Consider the following 19,499-nt stretch of genomic DNA (forward strand, 5'->3'; position numbering starts at 1 on the left):
GGCTAATGCATCACAAAAACAAATGAACAATGGCCAAATCTCTCTGAAAAAATAAAGAAAAATCATGTTTCCACTATATAGAAATTCTAATATGGTGCAGAAGATGTTGTGATGACTTGTTTAATAGCTTACTATATATGCATGATTGCAGAAACATCTCTACAGTCTTTCTGACAGTTATTTGCAAAGAACATCATGAACCCTATTCGGATTGGATTCATATATCGGGGGGCATTTGTAATGAAACATTTTACACCTCATTGATGAAACCTCATACATCCACAGAGCATTAGTCTACAGGATGAGCTAGTTTCTAGTGTGCTACATTTTCGCTGAACCCAAATGTTTGTGGCATGATTTAGTTATATTATATTAACAGCACACAAAATATAATTTAAAAGAGCTCAATTAGTATCACCCCTTAATAAGCGTGTGGGATCTCATTTCTTGCTCTCCCAGGTAGTGAAGAGGAGGATTTACCATCCACGCCAAGAAAACAGGTGAGTGATTTCACAAGCATCCATTTCTTCATTTTGCACTTTAGTAAGTTCTCTGGTGGATGTATGTGCTAGGAAACCAAATACTGCTTCTAGCAGTGGTCAAACCCCCCCCCCCAATATGAGGTGACATCTGCCTGGAAAATCATGGGTATTTTTGTGTTGGGACAGGACTAAAATGATCAGCCCGTTATTTTCTCAGGGGAGGAAGAAGAAAACCACTGACATGGCAGATCTGGATGGAAATAAAATCACAAAGAAGCACCTGTAACAGAAGAACTGGAGTCAGAACCTCAAGTACATTTAATCACACCTGAATAGGGCCATGAACGACACCTTCAGCACTACAGAAATATGTATAGAGGCATTTCAACTTTTCAACTCTGTATTTCTTTCATGGACATAATAGGGAGTAAACTAGTCAGTTGTCACCTGTTGGCCTTTGAATTCCTTGAAAAGGTTGGTCTGTTTGACATACGTGGGCAGTAGTAGCTCAGTGATTAAGGTATTTGACTTTTAGTCCGAAGGTTGCTGGTTCAAGCCCCACCGTTGCCAAGTTACCACCATTAGGCCCTCACCAATGGCTCAAGTTGTACGCAGTCATAATTGTCAGTTGTGTTGGTTGAACGTGTCAGCTAAATTCCATAAATAAATGTAAATGCTTAGCCAGGTCTGATGTGTTGGTCCCCCTTGTGAGACACTTTAAAATCGGCCCTTGCGCAGCAGTGCTCCTCTGTTTATGGGCTTGCCTTTTTGTCCACTTTTGAGTTGAAATATCTCCATATTCCACATTGTGTTCCCTCTTTGTTAATGAGTTAATGTAACTGAAGCTGCTGCCGCTGCCATGTCTTCAAGTCCAGTCTCTGAACAAAATGAAAAAGTGGTACACTTTTCTCTACTGTTGCTCTCCACTCACTTCAGCTTGCCACGGCTTATTCCAAACTCAGTCGGGGTTGTAACGTCACACACTACAATAGCAATGTCACTGCGGTCAGCATTGTGGTTAAAGATTCCCATTAGCCAAATCAAATAGCTATTCAGTACCAATATACCATGCAACACTAACCTGATCTGAACTCCCTATAAAGCCCTCTTGATAAACACACTCAAATCATGACACATGCCTTTACATCACGCTAGCCAACTAAAATCCAGTGATGGCTCAGTGGTTAAGGTACTAGATTTGTAATTGGACGGTTGCTGGTTCAAGCCCCACCACTGCCAAGTTGCCACTGTTGGGCCCCTGAGCAAGGCCCTTAACCCTTAGTTGCTCAAGTTGTACTCGGTACATAATTGTAAATCGCTTTGGATAAAAGCGTCAGGTAAATGTAACTACCAAAATGGGGGCACCCTTTTTGCAATTGGTACAAGACAACAAACTTATAAATGAAACTTATTCTAATTTTTTGGGGGAAACACCTGTGCTGCAATCAACAAAGAAAGGGCATACTGTTTGGTTTGGATGACTTTTTCCTGCTTTTAACCAATCAGAAAATGGATCTGAAAGTTAATAAATCAAGCTCTCGCAAAAGATGGGTAGAAATGGCCAAATGACTTGAATATGTAGATAGGGAGGCTGTAGTGTGTAGTGAGGAAAGGCTCAGACTACTTGATGTGTTGTGCACAATTGGCTGTGAAATGTTTGGATATATTTCCAAGCCATCTTTAGTCTTATTTTGCAGCTCATTATCAGTAATAATCCATATAATGGCAGTCATAAGGCTGCCATTACTTGTTAAAATGAATGAGCTGTTGATGTTTCCTCCTACACAACGTTTTCAATAACCTCCACTTATTTCATCCTTCACTGGCTAATCTGGTACTATAAAGACTGTAATGAATTAAACTGCTCCAGGGGTATAAAACGATGGCATAAAGTGTCTGCTGTTTGAGGCCTTATGCCATCTTATGCCATCGTGCATAGCCTTTCCAAATTGTAGAAATCTCTTGTGCTTAGTTTTCTGCACTGATACTGTACAAATAATTAATTCTTGGCCAAGTCATAAATTTGAACAATGGATTTCCTCTGAACCGAATTAACTGCTATTAAGACAGGGTTGATGGTGCTGGCTCCAGGTTTAAATATGGTGAATATCGATTTACTGTAGAAAAGTGATATATTTTTACTTTGAATGCATTTTAGGCTGAAACCCTAACTTGTGTTAACCAAATATTAATGTAACTTTAATGTGTTTGACTAATTTTAACCAAGGACCTCTGCAAAAGTGATCTGGGATTACAGGTCCTCAGCAAGGAAGAATTGCAGCCTATAGGACTATGGTTCTGCATCCCCTTAAACTCTCAATACAGCCATTAATTGCCTTATTTTCCAACTTACAGCCTTAATCACCCATCCCAAAACACACCCACCGTGCCCTAAAACTAGCAGCACACATTCACATGATACATGCTCATTTGTGGATCTGTCACCAGGCTATTCCTCACTTAAGTGGCACTTAATCAGGCTCGGGTTTTTAACTACGAGTAAAACATAAAAAGCAAACTGTTTACAAAATGTAGGAACTGATTTAGCAAAAGGCTTCCAAATGTACACATATCTATGAGAAAGATAAAAGCAAATGGGATCCCCCCCAAATACACACACCTCTGTCCACTCTTCCTGATTCTTGGCTTCAAGACTTCACGCCTTCACGCAAACGGGCTGCTGCAGTGTCATCAGCTCTCCGTTTCAAACACAAGCCAGTCATTTTGTTCTCACTGTGTCCCCCAACACAAGATGAGGCATGATACTGTCTTTTTCCTCCACGCCTGTGCATGTGACCTAGCTGCCTTGCCTCCCTTGGCTCTAGACGGTGCCTCTCCTGGTGGCCGAAGCAGCCAAGGTTCACTTCAGTCGGCGCCTTACCTCACTTTCTGCCGGCACTCAGACTGTCACTGGGTGAAGAGCTCGAGTCTCCATGGAGCCGCACATCTGTTGGATCTCCACAAGTCACCTGCAAGCAAAGCGGGGAAACAGGAAGCTGAGGCTGGGTGGAGAAGGGGGCCATGGTGATTGCTGCAAGCCAAAGCTGACTGAGAGCAAAGCTCCAAATCCCACTGACAGGATGATTTCCTGTGTCTCCCCCCATACCCATGTTGATGTTAAGTGTCAGTGAAAATGTTTGACCAGCCATTAAAATGGAAAGTTTCTGTTTAGTGGAGTCCATGATACTGTTCACTTTTCCTAAGAAACCTCCATAACAAGTAGTCTGCTGAAAAACTGATCAGATTCTTAAAAGTTAAAAAAGTTGGAGGAAGTGAAACTTTGTGTATGAAATGATATGCATTTGTGTATGTATGAAATCCAGACCAATTAAAATGCCCAGCTCAGTAAGTGTACTGTTTACACACTGTTGTAATTTCACTCAAATTTCAATAATGCCACCCTGCCCACAACTAGAGTGGGCTAGATGTGTACACACACACACCCACTCCCAAAATGACCCACATCACTACATGCAAGAGTGCTGCTAGCTTACAATTTCGTAAACTGCATAGTAAATGCATTTCGTAAATTGTGTACGGAGGAATGGGACTGCAGTAAGTGCAGGGTCTAGAAGTGAATGTTCAAACCTCTCCAAGAGTAAACCTTTCTACACTTGGCCATAAACTGATCGTTCAGTCATGACTGAATAAGGACAGATGAGTGAAGCTCATTTAACCATCATTAGAATACAGCAAGCAAGCTAAGAATTAGCACAAGAATCCATTCAACATCAAAGTGATTGGTACGGAGTGGGCCCTTCCTCTGGGTGCATCATTATTCTTTGTAAAACTGGCAGAATCATCGGACATGAGTCATACACTCTGGGAGGGCTTTGCCATTTTCAACTGTGGTGTTAGTAAGCGTAAGCAGAGGTTTAATATATGAAAAATCTAATAAACAGGAGACAAGAGCTTGCACCTTAGAAAATGTATGTATATATCTGGCACTACTCATTAATATAAGAGTTTTCCCTAATGGATTGTTGGCAGATGCTTGCAGACGCTATGGGTGTACTGCAGTGGCAGCAATGATGGAACCAAGCTACACAGTGCTTGAAAATGACAATGTTTTGGCTGGAAGGATGTGAAATAGCTGGCTGGCCTGGTGTGCTGTGTGGGTGCAGGGCAAGAGAAGTAAACCCATTGCAGAGAGACAGGGCAAGTCTGCTTAATCACACTGGCTGTGTGTTACTAAACATCAGCTTAAATATAAAGGGGGAGGGTGTTGGGGTGGGGGGGTGGGGGTTTGGGCAGTGAGCAGAAAGCAGCGAGAGAGTGGATTTTGGGCAGGAGGGTGGGACCATAATTTGCTTTACTCAAACGCATGTGTTTTTTCTCTAATATTACCATCACACAGACAGATGTGATCATATTTTTGCAAATGTCATTTGTGGTAACCAATCAGTGTCACTCCCCACAATGACATGCAGGTGGCTAAGTAAAGGCTATGTTCAGCTATGTGGATGAGATTCACTCAGCTATTTGGGTGAATCCCAACAACAACCAGCCTCAGCAGATGAGCATAAGTGTGTTTATACACATACAAATATATCAGGCTATTCGGGAAACCAAAGCTGATTTGTACATTACAGCCTGTGGGCCACACAATGCCAGGAAGGGTTCTCATATGCCAAGCAAGCGCACACTGCAGCGAATAAAGTCAAATCATTGGGGAAACCCTACTGTACATTCAGTTATCTGATCTACTTCTAGCTCTCTCATCACTCAGACCAAAGAGAGGAGGCAAGCCTCCAGCAAAAGAATTAAGTGTTGCTTTCCAGATGCATAACACCTGGAGAGTTTTGTATAATGCACTTCAAATCCATACAGCATGAGCTATTCAAGAGAATCGGCCCTTTGTAATGAAACAACTGCACAGGGAAAAAAAAAAAGAATAAAAATACTGGTCAATAAATAAAAACCCAGTTGTGGCCCTGTCTGATGAACTGCACAGCGCAAGTCCAGGATGAATATAAACAGGGGCGGAGAAAGGGGTGAACAAGGCAGTGGGGACCACCTTGACAGGACACCACGCTACAACCTCTAGGCTCAGAGGCAAGACCATGGCACCCACTGATGTCACACAAGGCTTAATTGCTCTTAATGCTACTTAATCTTTACTGAGTGTGTGGCTATAGCCTCTAACCTCACAAATGTGCTGGTGTGGTGGTGGGGGGGGGGTGTGGATTACTCAGAACAGCAATGCTTAAAAAAAACCATCTCTCTCATGCTCACCCACAAAGTCACACGTTAAATAAAGCGATCGACTTTCCCAAAAAGGAGATGTGATGTCTGTTCCCTTGGCTGTGTGGAAGGCCAGTGCTCAGGCATCTATCTGAACACGCACTATACTTACTTGCTTAAACGTCTTAATTTAGAAGAGTGTAAAGCTGTGGAAATACAATGTAATAACTGTTATTATGAGACGGGGCTTCCCAAGCAGCTCTGTGCTCTCCATGTAAAAACATGTCCCATTGTTGTTCCCTTGTGGCTTTGGCTAATGAGGCTCGGAGAACAATGCGCCAACTTTCCGAGGACCACCTTCCTGTGGAAGCCGGCCCTGCCACATTACTGCGACACGACACATAACTTCCCATTTACTGTGCTGTGTTTACTCATGACAATGCTTCAGCTCCACCAACCAAATGCAGGTGAAGCAAAGTGTTGTTGCAGTCAACATGGATGCCTGGCTTATGAGAAAAAGAAGGCAGTGATGAAAGTCAGGACCCTTGAAAGTTTAAGCAAACCTTCACTATTTGATAAAATTCAGTGCAAGAAATCTCCCCATAAAAAGGCAACCGAGCTGTACTTTCTCATTATATCTCTATGAAATTAAAGCAAAGCTTATGGCCCCGCCTCTATGTCCAGAGAATGCTTTCGCAAAAAGCTATTTCAAGCAAGTTTAAAACTGACATTTGTGGCATCCAAAATACACATCATAACTACCGTACTAAACATATTTAGATACACTATCCAACTGCAGATAAACTGAAGTTTCCAGTACTCCATCACTGGGCTGAACAGAGAGGTCATCCTGTTCAGTGTGAGCATCGCGACGCAGAGAGTACAAAAGACAGCACAGAGTCGGGCATGGACAAGACTAAACACTGCCAAAAGAGACACTGCCAAAGAAGTCATAGCAAACATGCAATAATAATTCTCTACTCGAATCAATACCCTGCTTGATGTTGGGATAGAGAGAGAAGAGACTACTGAGACCACATGTCTATACCTGAGGCTGAATTCACATAAATGTGTATAAACTGAATTGGGAGAGGAAGAACCTTTGACAAACTAAATTAGGTTTTGTCTAGTTAGAAAGGTCATGGCAGCATTCCTACTCAATGGACAAAAAGGAGAGCATGTTATAACAACAAGATCTTGTAGAATACTTCTGATATTCATCAAAAGGCAACACAGTGCGAGTCACACCTCTGCTAACAAGAGTATTTAAGCTCTTAGGAATGTGAGGAGCAACTCCAGAAACAAGACAGCTATGCATGGTGATAAGTTGTTAATTTCTTACTGGTGATTATAGTGTAGCGTTTCTGATCAAGTACTGTCTGGAGGTCTGTATTTTGCAGAAGTTAAGGACTGTTATGTATTAGAACCATCGCGCAATTTCCCCTCTGAAGCAGTGGTTCCTAATCCTACTCATGGAGACAGACCATGTCCTAGAGTATGCCTACACTCTGCAATCGTGTACAATATATCACTTGTTAATCATCATAACATTGGCCACGGCAATACTAATAATACAGAAGGTTACAAGGTTATGCAAATAAGCCCTATGACATCACTCTTTTTTTTTTTCTTTCAAAATTCAGAGAGGATTAATCTGTGGGTGTCATGATGAATCACACCATTCACATGATCCACCAAAGTAAATCATTTTCATCAAAATTATGCAAGGTCATCAAGAAGTACATTCACAACAAGAACCAATAAAGTCACAATGGTGTGAGTAAATCCATAATAACTACACAGGATTCTTCGTGTTGGTCGGGTGAGCAGGAAGCTCATGTGTGTGATGACTGGAACAGCCCTTAGTCCACTGCAATCTTCCCAGTGCTTATATAGGTCGGGCACCCCGCCTACTGCACCAATTAAACAGCTCCAAGCACGTTCCTGCAATAAGGATGTGTACAAAAACACAAGATACCGGCACACAAGTACACACTCCCCCAGGTTGTAGCAACACGCACACATTCAGCCTGCATGTTTGCAATGAAGATACTGGCTTGCTGAAATGTTGACCTCATTTCGTGTGGTCCTAAGGTGAGAGAATCCATGCGGGACTCTCATTTGTATTTCTATTTTCCTTATGAATTTTAGTAAGATGATTGAAATGGCTACAGTGAGGTTTATCTACAAAAAGATAATAAAGAATACCACCACCATCTATTATAAACCTACAGACTCATTTGCAACACAACGTTTCACATTCCACAGCCTGCAAAAACTCATCCACTGTCAGACTTAAATGCAAATACAGTGAGAATGAAGGCTTCTGCTAGAAAATGTGTAAATGTGTGAATACTTTCATAACTGGACTTCTCAATGAAGTCATAGTCTTTGGTCATATTTTACCTGTTCAGAGGACAGATGCACTGACAAACAAACAATCTCTTTTTAAGATAACAAGAATCCTATAAATAAAACAGAAGCTAATATACTTAAACTTTAGAATGCTCCCCCTTTTAGACAAAATCATCCAAGACACGGTGAGACCAACAGTGAGACTAAGCCAGTCAAATAATAACTGTGGCCACATAGCCTGCAACAGATCTAGATGTGCTACATGTAACTTTATTAACAAAAGTCCTTAAAACACACCCAAAAAAAGACAAGTGCTGTGCATCAAACACACTCCAAATACAGCAAAGGACAGCTGCCTTAAGAGAAATCCCAGCCAAAATACATTGCCTTTTAGACACATGCCAAACTGGCCTGTTCATTGATTAAGTGTTTCCATTTGGATAGGAACATGAGCCCAATCCGTTACTTTGGGAGTTCATTCAGATCTGTCCCCCACCATTACAATGGCAAGAAGTATGAAGTTCAGTCCTACTGTGCAAAATGTAGTGTTACCAGCCTGCACCAACAGTACCAGAGTAAAATCTTAAATGGCTGTCAAGGCTAAAGGGAAGTGACCAGACGACCGCCAACTCACCAATCAACAGTAAAAAAGCATAAGCTACTCTTTTTCACATGTCCACAAATATCTCCAACCTAATCTGTTCACATAAAAACTAAATATATATCATAGCAAATCACTTTCACTAGTTCCTGCTGCAGTATTGAATGGGGTATGATAATGCAGCAGTGTCTCTCATTCCGAGAACGAGCCCACAAACTTGTGTTTAAACAGAGAAGCTGTGCAGTATGCAGACCCACCAGGACTGGAGCTGCACAACATGGCCTGTACCATGCAGGCTGTGTGGTGTCCACAAAGGGCTCACCGTGGACGAACCTGCACAGAGAGGACAACCAGGCATAGCGACTGACTGAATCGTAGTGGAGCCTGAAACACCACCATCAGGGGTCATTGTTACTGGTGCCGAGGAAGACCAGTGAACACCTAACTGGAAGTAGATGAGCCCATCTACCTTCGCTTTGGTTTTGCAGCAGCTATAGATTTTATTTTTTATAGTTATATTTCTTAGGCCCAAATGGAACACAGTCACTTTGGAAAGGGAAATCCCTCAGGAAGTGTCCACCCACTACCTCCAACACTGACAAATATAGAATCCAGGACTGAACCACTGAAATAGAGGCTTTAACACTCCAAATGACCTCCACAAAAAAAAAAAAAAAAATTACGTTAAAGCAATATATGACTACAATGCAATCAACAGGTCCCAACTTTAAATAGCAATCTCATTTGGGAACCAAGTGCCCCCCCCCCCCCCCCCCAATTAACCAAGAGCAAATCAGGGGAAGCACTATTAACCCACTGCCAAAATATCCCTCCCAGGACTGTTGCATAGAAAATAATCTCCAATACTCAAAACTCAATTTACCACCATTACTAGGAAAAATGCGCATCTAGCTCCATATTGAGAAAGTTACACAATGACATGCAGCAAAGGCAGAGAGTGGCTAAAAAGACTGGCTTTCATTATTCCCCACAAAAAGGCATAAGAGGGTAATGGCCATTGCTACTCTTGACCATAAAAGTCATCATCAGTTCTGCACTGACACATGGATTTGACGCCCCTTGAAATATCCTTCAGATATTTCCCCATGGAATTGAAAGTGTGATTGGTTGCCTGCTCCCTGCACAATGGAAAAAGGCAAGAAAATACATGTTAAAAGTATCCATGGTTACTAATTAGACACAACAAAATGACTTGTGCTTGGACTTGCATTTGCTGGGGGAACTGATGTAGTCTCAGTGGAGCCTTTGTCCAGACACCAAGAAAGCATGGCTATGAATTAATTCAGCACCCTCTGTGGCCTAATCCCATCATTTTCCAAACAAGCGGTCCTACACAATTGCGCTTCATCTGATTAAAAACATGATTTTGCCCCAAATCGTCCAATACAGGAAAGCACGATGGACAGTAATCTGGTCCATCGCAAGGAGGCGTGGAAATCTTTAAAGGTCACTTTCGGCTTCTATCATCCACTAAGAAATGAATTATTGAGCAGTCAGGCCATGAACTGTAGCAGAGCTCTCTCTTTCTTTTGCTAGCCTCTTCTGAGTGCCCATTTTCACTGCTCTTTGCAGTCTTTTAACCTGCTCGTTGTGGCAAGAATAGCAGGCTACATGGCACTGATGAAGGTGAAGCTGATATGAGGTGACTGAAGGACAATGGTGAAAAGATATCCTGACATCAGTCCTTGCACTGGAAGGGGTAGCGTTTAATGTACCATACTGGAAGAGCATAGTCTGCAGATGCGCAACACACAGCATGTTGTGCAAATTTACAAAATTTCAAGGTAACAGTATTAACTTGAACACCACACAACCACACCCACACGACCTGGGTCAAACCTATGTATCAGCTTCATCATATATCTGCAGCAGATCTATAACGCAACCCAGTCTATACCCCATAGCCAGGATATTTGTTGACATACGTATTCACATACAGGCATCCTTGTTAAAGCAAACAGAGACCAACAAAACATCTACAGCTATAGTTCTTCATGTGTAAAGAGACATTTTAGAGGCTTGAAACAATGCAGCTGTGATTATGAAAAAAATGACAGGCACAATGCTCAAACCGGCCACAAAAGGATAAAACAAACAAAGAACAAGACTTTATTTTGCAACTCTCTCATCCAAAGGTGGAACTGCAATTTTAAAAATGGCAACGACAGGAGGGAAGCTCCGTTCTAAAAATTTCAGCCAAGTCAGTGGCAGCATCCCTGACCTAATCTGGGCTGCAGTCTCTTCTTCCACATCAGCACTGGACATGCAACTCTGCTCATCCACTCGGTGTGAATGTGAGCTTACATTACCACTTTGTGAGAAGCAGCACAGTGGCACTCCCACCCACAGGCAGACCCACCCGCCCACCCACATCCCCACATTCACCTCCCCACACAAACGCCTCTTCAGGTTTATTCAATTACTGTTCCTAGTGACAATGTTGTCTTCTCTGGGTCTGGAGAAATGAGGCATGCTAAGATTAGGCCTAAAATTAGATTCCCCCCACCCTCCCCCATTCTCTCTCGCTCGCCCTCCATGACTGCTTCCCACAATCCCCAGCATCTCCCACCTCTCTCCTCCTCTCCGTCGACTTCTCCCTCTCTCCTACTCTTCACCTCACTTGCGCTCTCCGCCTGCCACTACTGCTCCTTCTTTCGCAACCTCTACCCACCTCTCTCTCCCTCCCTCCCTCTCTCCCTCCATCACCTCACAAGCAGCACATAACCCTCCCTTTGATCAAACAGGTATGAGGAATCAACCCAAACAAACTGCATTGTGCCTGAACAAAAATATTCCACGCAAGGCTCACTGAACATACTGAAGTAAAATACCCATCCTCTCCTGGGGCTGAAAGGTGGAGACAGAGAACACTCCACCTGGCGTGACGGTATGAAAACAGAGAGAAAACTTTACATCTTAGCCCTTGTTATCTAAGAGCTACTTTACCCTCACAGTGAGCTTCTAACGGTTTTTGGATTTCCCCTGCAGATGTATTTCCTCGGCAGGTGCAGGACATGCTAAAGCACACCCACTTCCTGAACTCCTAACAACTGTCTGCCCTGAGCTGCAGGATCAAGATAGCATCAGAGACGCAGAAACCAGACCCACTTTGAGATGTCAAAAAACTTGGCAACAAGCAAAGGAACGCATGCCAAAGCAAGTGGGTAGAAGACCAACCTGGTTCTGAGCTTTACATAGAAATCCATCAGAGGACAAGAGCTTCGCTTGAGTTACTTCATTGCTAGTTAGAACTCCCCCACCTGGAGCAGTTTTTGGATGTGTAGGCATTTAAGTGCCTTGGGGGTAGCTACAATCTGAAAGCAATACATAAATAATGTAGCAGGGTTGGCAACCTGCTTGTGGAAAAGGGGCAGGCTCTGCGAGAAGTTCATGTTAGCCAGCCGTCTAACTTTGGAGGCCGGCTGAGGCCAAGGACATTCTCAAAGGTCACTCACTCTTGCAGTCTAGCATGTGAGCGAGACCTTTCTATTACATCAAGTGATAACAGATTTATGTACATACATGACCAATGCCCAAAGCATAATGAACAAAGTGCTGTGCCATTCTAAAACAATTTGGTTCAGAATATATTGTTGCCCAGTCTGTTATAACTATATATCCCACCCCAATTGCCCTAAACTAAGTATTTAGCCAATTACACTGTCAGGATAAAACAAGAAGTCCATAGTTTGTAAGGCCATAGTATAGAAAAGGGAAACAAATTATGCAAAGTTCAGCAAAGCTCTGTAAACCAAGTATCCCAGGAGGAAAAATACATTCTGAGCATAGCAGCCTGAAACCCATTCCCATTATTTTTATTTCCATCATTTCTTAAGTGCAGGCACTGTGTCCATTCTATAAGGCAGTCCTACAGCATGGGTGAGGGAGCCCACATTAAGTCTAATGATACCCACTGGCACCATATGTCCATATGTACAGCTTGTAGTGTGCCAAAATACCTCCTCCCCCTCACAATGCGAAGGCAGTTTCAGCCTACAGAACTGGCCCTGTCCTGCCATGAGATTGCAAATTTAAGTAGGGTATGGTCTCTTGCAACTGTTATGGGAAATACCAAGGAACAGAAAAAGAACAGCCGAACACCACTCTCAGTGCCTGATCACGGTATATTAAAGAATGTGCATATATTAGCAAATTAAAGCTAGCAATTCCTCATTAAGAAGAGGAAGCCCTTGACTGAGGTCTCAAAGCCTTATTCTACCTTTGTTACACCATATCAAACAACCAAATCAATTTAGACCAGTTTAAAATGTTTTAATTTAATAATGACAAACTGGTTAGTTGCCATCATTTTCTTAGCATTAAATCCTGGTCCACCAATCATTGTGGCTTGATAAAGATGGAAAAACTGGCATTGGCCATATTATGACTCTGGACAAGCTTTTGGCTCCTGAGTGAACACAGGCTAAGATACCTGGGTTAAATTTTAATGAGAGAAACACTCCTCACAGTGGTAAAGAATTCTGTGGCAGTGAAATGAGACCAAAGTCCATTTGAAAGCACAAACTGAGTCACAAGGACAATTGATTTTATTCGCCAACAATAACACTAACCAAACATCAGCCTGTTGGGTCTCTCAGAGTGATTGCCCAAGGATGAGTCAAAAGCAAGAAGACACAGAACAGGATCTTTAGTCGGGTCTGGGGAAGAGTTCTGAAAGGTTCAATAGATGGAAAATATCCACCTCAAATGTAAACCGTGTTGATATAAAAATGAAGATCTGCACATTCCCCTTATTTTACCAAAGGGTGTGGTTATATTTTCTGCATAAAGAAATTGTGAAGTCATTTGTGACTGAAATGATTGAGAAAGGAACGTTAAGGGTCCAAGCTATGCATCCCAATGTTGCAAATCAACCACAATCCTCAAATTTAAAGTGTGATTCTGCAAAACAATTTGTGTACAAGCAAGATACAAGGGGAACTGATCACAATCACAGCTAAATTTGTTAGCAGATTTTGGTCTCAGTTTATGATGGCACCAAGCTCAGCTCTACAGTTACTTCAGACTTAGCTAAAAGCTGATGCAGTTAACTAATTCAACAATGAACAACAATTCATAGCATACATTCCACTTCCTGACATCTAAAGGGTAGAGACAATGGCAATGAAACATTGGGTGAAACACTTTTCTCACCACACTCTCAAAAGGAAGCTACTTCCACAAAAATATTACCGTTAATCATAGTGAGAACATCATTGTGAACTGAATATATCTTAACTCAAGCCACACTGATGGATTTCTTAGTCATACATGCCTTTGTGGAAATGAAAAAAAATGCCTGCGTCAAATTTTCTTTTATGTTCCCCCCTTTATCATTGACAATGGAAAGGAGGTTAATCACATCTGTTCCTGGTCGCTGCTTTCACAGTCTCGTTACTTGCACACTGAGGGTGCACAACACTCATCCTACAACATTAGGTGCACTTGATGCACAGATGGAGGAAAGGAAACGGTCAGCAAGCAGCTTGCCCTGCACGCTGCTGAGCTCAGGCCTAAAGGAGGAAGACGGCAGGAAAAACAAAAAGCCATGAGTGTGCAGATTCACTGTGAGATTCTGCAGCCTTGGCGTCCATCACCACCTTTGGCGCTGACGTGGCAGATTTTTCTGCAAGTTGCCAACATGTAAGAAGTATGATTACTTGCTAGAAAGTCACAGGACAATGACATGACTGTGTGGGTGGGTGGGTGGGTGGGTGGGTGAGGGCCTCAAGTTACAGTGCACCTGGATAGGTTTCACTGCAACCAGTCAGATCAAGAAACCCATGAATCAGTAAAGCATCGACACCGTTAACCATTTAACTAGGTCACTATGCATTTAATCAGGTTCATTCATCATGGACAATATGTTCATGATAGGAAAAAATATTTCCCTGTTTGCACTGTAATTCTTGATGGATTGGCCTCCTCCATATAGGAGATAAATGGGGCAAGTGAACAACCATCTGGAATAAAACCACAGGCACCTGGCCAGATGGATCTGGAACTAGCGAACAACTGATAATATAGTCTTTCACTGGCCACTGTTTGGCCCAAGGAGAAAAAAAAATTCTATGCAGTGTGGTGCAGCACACCTGAGGAAAGAAGCTGAAGCTAGTTTTAATGTACATTTGTTTGATTAACACACTTTAAGAAGACTACCCATTTACATGACTGCTATTCAGAAGACGCAAGACTGGAAATTTAGCAACTGTCCTTAACGATGCTCTTCCTCATGGGACTTTGCAGCATTTGCATGAAATAATTCTCTTGCCGACAGAGAGACTGGCTTGGGGAACAGATAGGACAGTCAGTATAGATAATCCATAAAAAGCTAATTACAGGAGTGAGTCTGCTGGCATGAGTGTCCCAGTGGACACAGGGTCATAGAATAAGGAGCTGTGGGGTCATGCAACTGGTCCCCTAAACCATGCAGAACCCAGAAAAATGTTGGCAAACACGTAACTTAACGCATGTGTTGTTTAGGACAAACTTCAAAAATCTACTGCCATAGGATTCAGAATTCCATTTTCATGGATGATGTCACTTCTGCACGATGGAACTTGTCTTGACTGGAGAGCATTTTAAATTGACTGTTTCCAATTTCAAAACTGCATGGGACAGACTGTGTGATAAACACACTGTTCCACAGGCTAAACATAGAGGTCTACATCTACAAGTTACAGATGGTGCTGTAGGGATTTGCTGCAGGCCAGATTTTATGACCATAAATATGAATGTTGCTAAGAACAGACAGCACACCTGAAGATGGGAAGATGAAAGCACGGATGACGAGTCAAGCAGGACCCCACCTTTGATATCACTCCAGTGTCACCGGCACAAACGGCTTGCTCAAACACACAAAACTCAAAAAGCCTACAAAATACAAAATCTTCTTTACCTCTAAAATTAATGCCTGTACGAGAATCATCACACGGTTGAATGACGGTTCAAGAGGAGTGCACAGTAGTAGGCATTGAATCATCAGCCGAGGTCATTGTCTTTTGCTCATTACTGAAATTCTGATTCCAAACCAAGTTTTCTGACATTTAAATTAAAATTAAACAGACAACTTTTTAAATTACTACTGACCCTTCTTCCACAATCACACTACAGGACAATTTCTCATGAAATGCTCTGGATTATCTGAAAGGAGCATTAAATATTAAACCACTGTCTGCTTTTCAAGTGCCCTGTACTAATACAGAATGGAGAACAACTTGCCAATTCTCCTGATTTCTGCAGGAGTAGAGTTTCACTGTCTTCACCCACGTCATACCAAAGTCAAAATTCTCCTGGATCTCTCCCATCTCACATTGTAGGATAACTGTTCAGTGATCAACTGAAAAAAATCACTTTATTCAAAGCTGAGTCTGTCAGCTGTGGGTCATTTGCACTTGAGTATTTAAAACCAACCCAACCTACATACTTTATCTTTTGATTTAAATAAAAGGTGTTTCATATAAAAATGCATTTCCTTGTCTTATTATTTTATGCTTTTCATACCACAAAATACAACCAGAATGCAGGAATCAAAATCTCTGAAACAGAGTTACCTGGGAGGGGATATCCTATGTGCATTTGAAAAAAAAAACAAAAAAAAAAACAGCCCATTTCCGACGTCTCAAATTTGGTAAGTATACTAAGCTCCATTATACAAGAATGTGTATGATAAAATTATGTTGGTATTTCAGGGATGAGAACCATAAAGGCCTATTCCTAAATGCACAGCAATCTGATTTACAGCTAAAGAAACAAAATGGATATTTGGAATGGTTCACATAATTTAATCCTCAAGTCCACGTCAACATCTGGTCAATGTCTTGAGAAGCAGTACGTCCAAGAATGAGCTTTGTGTAATACATTTTAGAGGCTGCATTTGGGTATGAAAAGGTTTACTTCTTGTATTTAAAAAAAGAAATCAAAATCAATGTTTTGTCTGAATCAAACAAACAAATTTGACAGCAGCAAGAACAACATTTGGATGCCTCATTGCCTTCTTAAGGACTCCGGAAAGTATACACCCATCGGCGCTTGTGTCTGACATATCGTCAGTAGAAAGTTGTCCACAGCTACATATGGTGTGGAGACAATCCAATACGAACACCAGGATTACATAACAAGATACGGCGACATAAAATCGATTCTAAAGATTTAACACAGAGAGACCTAGACCTTGAATAGCAAGGATAATTACCTGCATTTTTATCTTGAATTACAGAATCAAAACGGCTAGTTAGGTTAGGTTACCTTTTCTAGACAAGAAAATGTCTCGGCAGAATGCATCTTAGCGTAAAAAAAAAAAGATCGTTACAACTGCAACAGTTATGACTGTACCTTTGAAAACGTAGTCACCAATCTATGTATTTTAGGGATTGTATTTCATCCACCTATTTAGCTAGCTAGGTTAGTTATTAGGGGGGAACGCTAAATTAAGCTTACAATAAAAATACTACATTATATATATATATATATATATATATATATATATATATATATATATAATCAATCAATTAGAAGAAAAGGGACGTCTATTGGTTAGCTCATAGCCTGATAAATTCAAAGCTAGTTAATTGCCTAGCTAGTTCTTTGAGTGGTTGTATCGTTATGTTAGCTAGGTTAGCTACTTGTTCCAAACTGAATAAAAGTGACACGTTGAGTTTGCTTTGCAATAGAACAACGCAAACAAGCTTAACTAGATACACGTTACCCATCCCTCGCTGCGCGTCACCTATCCATAGCGAGCTAGGTTAACTAGCTTTACATTCAGTTGTTCAGTGCGTTTCTGCATCAGGCATTAACGTTAGTACTTATTTTCTATTGATCACAACAGCCGAGGTCAGAACGCACTTCATTAAAAAAAACGTAACAACTACAGACAATTAAATAATATCGGTAACCAAATAAAGTTGTAATACGGATTCAATAAGAAATCACGAAAAACAGAATCGGTTTGCTTAGATCCGTAGCTAGCTAGAGTTAGCTAACCTAGGTTACATATGTGCCCCCGAGTATTCCTTCTGAAACATGTGCATTGGAGTGTTTTTTCCTGGAAAATAATCTTTAGATAGCTAACGCTAGTTAGCAAGACAGCTAGCGCCATTATAACTACTGGCTAGTCAAATATCCATAGCATGAACTGGAATGATTTGTTTCTATGGCCACATCAACATAATCGCTCCCGTGTGCAAAGTCGTCAGGAGTGGTTAGATAGCTAGCGATACCTTACAGTACAAATTTAAGATTAGTCAGAATGATCATACTTACCGATCAAATAGCAACGCCTGTCGATGTCAACTTCAATAGAAATCCCTGAATTGAAGCAGAGTTGGCTACTAGATGCCCCTGACCACCAAGTTAAACCCCAACCTCTTGCCAGCAATGCTTTGCTATGCAAATACTAGACTAGTCGATGAATGAAGATGTTTAACATTTCGGTCACTACTGCTAAAATCCAATTGCAATATATCAGAATCACCAGGCAACTGAAACAACATGGGATACACAGAAATCTGGAAACACCGGTATCAGACCTCTAAAACTTCTCATTTCTAAGACAAGCCGATACCTGACTCTTCAGGCTCCGACATAACGATCTATTCCCCAGCGTTCACTCCCGTCACCCCACCAACGGCAACCAACGCTCGCTGGCCATCACAGGTCATAGGTAGTTCAGTAAAAAAAAAAAGCACTGGTGAAGACAGCAGCGATAGCCTGTTTTACTTTCAAAATAAAAGTAAATTACCCTAGTCGCTGCTTGCAATAAAGGAAGTAAAAACCGAATCTATAAAACAGATCATGTGCATTTTATGTTTACTTGTTTGTTTGTTATTTGCTTTGGCTTTTGTTTTGTTTTTATTTAATTTTCAAAATTTCAAAATTATATTGACACCCCTACTGGACAGAAACCATATTGAAATAAACCCAATAATAACTAAATTAGAAGTATAGGAATATTTAAAATGTAATAGCTGAATAGATAACAGCTTGATAATAGATAAAAGCTTGAAAATATTGACATGACAAATAAGTAACAGTTTTCACCTTGTTAATACCAGGTGAACTGTCTCTTCATTAAACGTGCCATGACATGCAATAACCTGGAGAAAAACAGGTATTAAATTAAAAAAAAAATTTTTCATTGTTATCTAAGATATATTCTGCATTGTGAAAAATATTATGATCAACTACCATTTTGTCATATGTACTCTTCCTCCTGAGTGATTTGTTCAACTCAAATTTTTTGCTTGCACTTTTTATTCTTTTAGGTATTAAAGAACACAGCACCCAGCATAAACAAATGACAAGACCAGAGAGAGAGAGAGTGTCTCCAGGATAAAATAAATGCAGTGAAGTTGAAATTAAGTGATTCATTGGTGATTAATAAGTGATTAATTAAATGAAGTTGGTAGTATTAAGTGATAGTATTAAGTAGTATTAAGTTATTTTTTTCAGTTTGTGTTTGAAAAAGGAACAGAAGAATGGTCATGAATGCACTCGGTTTGTTTGTTCCAGAGTTTAGGGAGTAGAATCAGCAGCAGTCCAGTACCAGACGTTCTGAGTACATGTACAGGACATCCTGAGTGTATGTACAGGATTGTAAGTGTTGTACACAGAGGCTTGCATTTAATATAAGGAGAGATCTGTAAAACTAATAGAGATCAGGGATGATACATGAGATAAATATCTAATGTATAGCTCCCATCCTTTAACAATGTTGTTTTTTTTATTATTCTGTTTTTTAATCACAACCTGTAGTAGCTAATGGTGATCATTTGATCATTTGCCTAATCAAGCAAAAATAACTTTACATTCAGTGTCAGAATCAGTACACTGCTCTTGAATTTATTTATTCAGGG

The 19,499-nt window shown here is 41.0% G+C and overlaps 1 protein-coding gene across 3 annotated transcripts in view; it reads right to left on the reverse strand.

The window, feature by feature from the left end:
* The window catches only part of LOC113574661 (hyccin 2), a 40,386-nt gene extending 22,088 nt beyond the window's left edge, over positions 1–18,298 (reverse strand). For 2 of the 3 annotated variants that reach the window (XM_027005742.3, XM_027005739.3), the window contains exons 1-2: positions 17,908–18,292; positions 3,364–3,451 (exon numbers count right to left, since the gene is read on the reverse strand). The gene's annotated coding sequence lies outside the window, so the exon portion shown is untranslated. Of the gene's footprint in view, positions 1–3,363; positions 3,452–17,907 lie in introns of all 3 variants that reach the window. The other variant, XM_027005741.3, reaches the window with a different exon arrangement.
* Between the last annotated feature and the right edge of the window lie 1,201 nt (positions 18,299–19,499).

Source organism: Electrophorus electricus, chromosome 4, assembly GCF_041902795.1.
Source record: "Electrophorus electricus isolate QZ-2024a chromosome 4, ASM4190279v1, whole genome shotgun sequence".
NCBI lineage: Eukaryota > Metazoa > Chordata > Actinopteri > Gymnotiformes > Gymnotidae > Electrophorus > Electrophorus electricus.